Source organism: Tigriopus californicus, chromosome 6 (genome assembly GCF_007210705.1).
Source record: "Tigriopus californicus strain San Diego chromosome 6, Tcal_SD_v2.1, whole genome shotgun sequence".
NCBI classification, from domain to species: Eukaryota; Metazoa; Arthropoda; class Copepoda; order Harpacticoida; family Harpacticidae; genus Tigriopus; species Tigriopus californicus.
In genome coordinates, this window is record NC_081445.1 from 1,714,230 (window position 1) to 1,721,001 (window position 6,772).

Sequence of the window (6,772 nt, forward strand, 5' to 3'; positions counted from 1 at the left end):
TTCTCAAATGCCAAAACATCTAGATATGTTTTTCTATGTCAAAGAAGCAAAAGTAACAACTTTTGTGAAAAACACATGTAAAACACAAAAGTAGCTCAGATAAGTGTGTTAAATCACTTAAAACCCATTAAAATGAACCATTGCCAAAACTTTGTCAATCAGTGTTAAACATAATCTTAGTTATGCATTGACGTAAAGTTTCATAAACTTCTATTAAGCACACGCTTACTTATTACATGTTGAAAGTTGCGTTTTCCGCCTTAAAAGATCGAAAAATGGCCTAATTATGTTTCCAGGTATTCCCAAGGAATGTGATTGTCTTTTTCAATGACACGACAAGAAATAGTATTCATCAATTTTCTTTCAGATTTTTTTTAAATGCCAAAAGTAGCAAAAAATGCCGCTCAAAACTTACAAAACATGGAAAATTGCCTGTCATTTTACTTAAGTGCTAAAAGCTACACTATCCTATCATGTTCCCTTAAGTATTTGAACGATACCTGTGACAGTTTAATTTTCAAAACTTGTAACCTTTTGCAGTGATTAATTTCTACGTACTAGCGATGTTTTTATTTAACGTTAATGAAATTTGTCAAAATTTAAGATTACATTTGATTATACCGGTAGTTGCAATTGGCAAGTGTGGCATCACAGTTGTGAAATATTGACTTTAAGTAAATTTTAAGTTATATTGAAAGCTATATTCGGGTTTTTCTACCTGCTTCTAAAAAGTGAAATATTTCCATTTATATTTTAGGCATAGCAAAAGCTTAGTATATCTCTTGGCAATTGCTTTAAGATTTAACTGGAGCAATTTGTAGTCAAATTTGATGAAAATGCAATCTTTGAAAACGAGATGTCTTATCGTTTGCTCCATGGATTTGAATAAGATTTCAGTTGGAAACGCAGCTAAGGTTACTCCCATCATCTGTATACTATGTTTTTGAAAATGTTAACTCATTGTAGGTTTTAAGTGGATTAATTTTCTAATGCGAGCTAGAATCCAAGACGATTTTTTTTTTTAGAAAAGTTGTTCCTTTTTTTCAATAACAACGAAAATCATTATTAGAAGTCTTGGCATTTGCAAAGAGTTTTTATCAGTATTGTGAGTAACACCGTGTCTACTTATTAGCCACGTTTAGTAAACCAAGTAGATATGAGTAGAGTTGAAATACGAGTACACTCGACAAAACCATGCTGAGAAGAACTATTGACATTTCTTTATTCTTAACTGACCTACATTTCCACTCATACGTTCCTCTGTCATCAATTTCGACTCCATGGTCACTATTTAACAAAGTTCCGACTTCATGGTCACAAGTTGTAAAAATGATGTGCACATTAATTTTAACCATCCTGTGCAAAAAGGCAGTAGATGAATTTGGCAAGTAGGTGTGGCAAACCCTACGATGGTTACGTAACATGCGGACGATCCTTACAACATCTAGTGCTTTAGCCCTCAGTTTTTGAAGATTTATTCCTCGGAACAGGTGAGGGTGACATTTGCGTGTGCAAGTGATTCTTGTCACAATTCTTCTTTTCATCCTAAAAAGTAATGATAACACAAACACGCACCAAACGGTGAAGAGAACTTGGGTCCTCAGTATGAGGTTAAAAGGGCTCTCTGAACGGGCAACAGAATGGACCTGAAGGGGTCAATGAGGATGATGTCCAAAGCTGAACAATCTTTGAAAAGAGCCAGCCAGACATTGTTTTTTCCCGGCACCGGGGATTTAACCCACGACGCCTAGGGAGAATATTCTTGCCTTGTTTACACTGCCTCTTAGACCGCTCGACTACACCCTGGGTTTGGAATTTATTTACGTAGGTTTGTGCCCTCAATTCAAAAAGCGTCCCGTGTTTTCTCTAAAATAAAAAGAATATCAGATCTACCTATCTAAATATTTAGTTCAGCCTTTAGTCGCGTTAGAAATAAAACAAAACAAAAATAACGACTATGCAGGTGTTCACACTGGACTACGCCCAGGTGAAGAAGCCTTTCATTTTTTTTCTCACGGTCTTTTTCAGATAATCCCCAGGACTACTAAAATGAAAGGTCATAATTCTTGTATCATTTTTCCAATGAATTGGCAAACCGAGCTAGTCTTCGAATGTAAGGTTGATCTGGAATGCCAAATAAAATATGTCCAAACACTGACTTGAAAGGTGTCACTGTATTTACAACGAGTACATATTTCTTACGAATATTCCAGAGAAAAAATTAAAAAGATAAAAAAGCACCAGAAAAAGGTAGAAGTGGCGTGATCACGCCGATTTGTACCCTGAATAGAAATATCCAATGGCATTTTTAGGCCTTTCTTATTTTCTCGAAGAGTTAAGCTCTACGAGCAAGAGAATGAAAAAAGTAAACTCATGGCCAATGCTATTTTAGAGTAATTGCCTTTACTTAGCAGCAGTCCAGAGTGCTTCAAATTTGCAGATTCTTAGCCACATTCTCGCCTCAAATTAAACAATTGCTAAGAAGCATCGCATTCATCACCCAATCCTGTTCAAAAGTATTGAATGATTGAACTAGATGATAATGCATGACATGAATAATTGACTTTTAAGTCTGCTCTATTCCCTAATGACCCCCAAAATGGTATCTTTTGTGTTCTTGGAGTGCTTTTCAACGCGATGAATTGGTCTATGGTCAAGTGCTAGTGTACCAATTTGGGTCCCAGAGAGCGTATCAAGTCAGTAATTATCATTTGGATCAGACTTAAAAGGATACCAACAAATCCTGAAGGGGGATTGGATTGATTGCTTTGAATTTCTGATCCATTTCAATCCAACTAAACGTCCATTAGCTCTACGAACCTTTGTCAATTTTACAATTTCGTGGTTTATGTTGTGCTTTGCGTTAGCAAGAAACTAACACAAGAACTCGGAATTGAAGTCAAGTGTCTTTGTGATGAAAGGAAGACTCAACTTAAAATTTTTAATGGGAGGCAACCATTGTGGAACACCAAAGTTTCACAAAAGCCAAGCCTAGGTTTTAAGATTAGTGCGTACTTTGTGCTTAATCTCTACTGAAGGTAGAAAGGACAAGGGGACCATCCTTCTTTTGAACAATCTCAGCTTTTGGACCTTGAAGTTTACCTTTTTAGTCAACTCCAACCAATCCGGTCAAACCAACATCACCTAAACGGAAAAGTAGCAAAGTGATTGGCTGAGGATTTGTTGCTGAAGAGACAAAAGCATTTTTTTTTCATACTTCCTTACCGCTACTGGGATTGGAATCCCAGCAGTTCCAGACGAGACATTTTCATTTCATTTTACTTAACTTTTATTGATATACATTATTTGATCGACCATCGAATTAGAGTTGGCTGATCGGGCTAACCCTTGAATATAAGGTTGGTCGGGAATTTTAGCCAAAAAATTGTCCAAGTCTGACTTGAAAGATGCAACCGGATCAACAAGGCCTACGTATTCCCTACGAATATTAAAGGGAAGCAAATTATACAATGAAGGAGCCCGAGAAAGAAGAGATGTCGACTTTATTGTTCGAACTAGTCTGGATTCTCGAGGGCTTGAAGGTGGTACGGTCTCAAAATGCACATTAAGCCTCTACGGTCACTAGAATTGACCCTAAATCCTGGGTTGGGACAAACCTCATGGATGCTTTAGAAGACGTACAGTATCATATACCTTTCGTAACTTCTCTGAGTACTGTACAATCCCAACCTTTCTAACCTCTCCCAATACGAGAGCTCTCTCAAACTTTTGGTGTTCTAGTTAAAAACATCTTCTGACGTGTTCGACCTTTTGCAAACCTGCTGAGCTAATTGGTGCCCAAATGGGCGAGGCATATTCAAGATGTGGTTAAACAATCGACTTGTACAGAGTTAGGATTGCGCCACTTTCTCTAGATTTAAACGTGATATGTTTCCAACCACATGCTTGAAAAGCTTTGGCTACTGTCATCGAACTTTCCCATATTTGGAGGCTAAAACTAAATATTTCATGGGCAAGACCTCCTGATTATCATGGCCTTCATCATTTGAGAGTGGTTTGTTCAGTGGCATCGACCTAAAGGTCATTGAACATAATTACATTTGAAATTGAAAAGTATGAAAGATGAAAGGCCGTATAGAGCTTTATAGGTCCATATCAAGTCACAATTCATCCGTTGCTCTTCAAGTGAGGTTATCCCCAGCAATAATTTCATGGCCAATCTCACCAACATATTTTGTAAAATGTCTTTCAATAGCTTCCATCTTTGCAAGATCTTGCCTCAACATTGGGGCAAATGCAGGACAGCCATATTCTAGGATGGGTAGGACGGCGGTTTTGAGAAGTTTTATTAATGCATCCCTCCTCCTTTTGGCAAAGTGCCGCCTTACTATTTCCAACAACCTGTTGGCCCTGGCGCATTGCGCTGACATATGTTCAATAAACTTTAGGCGAACTTTAATACAGATTCCTGTATTTTCCTGGTGCTGAGCCTGTTGCTCATGTGAATCTATGCTAGTCATGTGTATATGTAAAGTAATGCTAGTCAGAAATACATGTCAGTCATAAAACAACATCGGGGATTTCAATACAATTCCTAGGTCACTATGTGTTTGTACAAGAGATAGTGCATCTCCATTCATGGTGTAGCTTGGGGGCATATTTGATTTGCCAAACCTTTGTACTAGACACTTTATAGAGTTGAAGCTCATTTCAATGATAGTGGCCCAGACCTGAAGGTTATTTTACATCAGCCTGAAGTTTTAAGACATCTCGACCACTTTTGATAGAACGGGAGACTATCATCCGCACATAGTCGTGATGACGAACCATTGGATACATCCATGTCATTCACAAAAATTAGAAATAACACAGGGCCAAGAACACTCCCCTGCGGAACCCCGGACGTGACATTGATAGTGCATGATCTGCCACTGCGGAACCCGTGTTGTTGTAGAATAATGAGATCATGTTGGTCTAACACGAATTCGAGATGGTCCTGTGAGCTCCCCATTCGTAAACTCCACTTACTTCCCGGATGATTGAAATCGTCAACAATAAATATGTCCTTGAAACGATCAAAAAAAAAATGCGTTTATGAATTGGCGGTCACCCAAATTGGTTGAGGGGGACAAATACTCGCAAAAGATCTCAAGGGAATCAACCCTGAATCCGCACACACTGGGGGATTCTGAACATGAATAGGGACACACTTGAGACCTTCCCTACAAAGAATGACAATGCCACCACCACCAACCACCACGTGCAAGTTTTGTATCCATTCGATCCTTGCGACAAAGTAGACGAAAGCCAACAAAATTCAATTCGATATCCAAATGCCAATAATTTAACCACGTCTCATTGAGTAACACTATGTTGGTATCTCTAGCCTGGAAAGCAAGCCTTGCATTTCGATGTGCTTGTTAAACACACTTCTTGCATTTACAGTAGGTACACCAATTTGAGTGTCATATTTAAGTGGTTGATTCGTGGTACCAGATCTGGTACGAGGAGGAAGTGGGTGATCTACAACTTGCCTCTTTCCCCTTTCGCAAGTAGTTGAGTGTTTTGCTCCTGAACAGGTCACCGACGTAGGGTTCTTCTTTTTCGAATTGTCTCTGTCCAATCCGTGAGGTTTCGCAGAAGAGGTTTTCCCCATGAAAGCAGTTTTTTCCTCGGGGGAGATCCATATTTTCTTCATCAAGCCTAATAACATGGTATTCAACCTCCTCACGATGACCAGTGTTGTTTGTCGATCCATTCCCCTCTGATGGCGTACCATTATCAGATGGAATGATCACCTTTTGTGCCACACTAGTGGATCTACTTACATCATCAACGCCAGCCGTCGGGCAGGATGCCCTTAGATGATTCTGTTTCCCACAATGGTAAAAAAAATTTAATCTGGTCCTTGTGTCAAACTTGATTTTCCATTTGTTGACTTGCAAAAATGTAGGAATCTCCCCATTAATTCGAACTCTAACACGCATATGACCACTGCCGATACCACTTTCCCTCCCAAATTTCTCGACCGTCAATCCCGACAGTGGTGTGGCAAATGATTCCGTTGGCTTCAACAAGTCCTCGTCCTCTACTGCATGAGGCACATGGAATAGCCTTATGAAAGATTGTTGAGTTCCACGACCCCGAATCAAAAATGTCCATTTTCGGTTACCGTATCGACGTCGGAACTCCGCATTGTCTCCAAAACGTTTGTCTACGAACACTTCGCTCTTGGTCACAATACTGACAACATTTGTAGCCTTTCAAACACCAAAGATCTTCGTGATTTCATTGGGCAAGATCTTCAAATCACTGAAGACGAAATCCGACACTACTTGAGAGGAAGCCCTTTCTCCTTCCATATCGCAGATGAGGTCGGTAATTAAAGTTGGGAATTTCCGGCGAACCTCCTCTGCATAGGAATTTCTGCCAACCTGTTCATCTCGAGAAGAATTTTCTTCCTCCCCAGGCCCAGGACAAGGCCTCCCCTTATCTGGTGGACTTAGATCCATTAATATTGAGAAGACAAAATCACAAGAGCGAACAATACGTCTGTGATCGTTGAATGTAATATTTAAGAGGTGCATTAACTCATTTTGGGGACTGAAAATCTCAGATGACGTCATTTATGTTCTTGTATTAAAGGTTTGTTTTCCTTGTTTGTAGTTGGCGTCCAATTATTAAAATGACTTTTGAAACTGTACTTTTTGTCATTCTTTGTTACTCCTAAGCTCTTTGACTCGCCTCATATTTTGAGTGCTCTCAAAGTAATCGTCTTCGAAAACGAAGTTGCATCACTTTGTGTGAATTG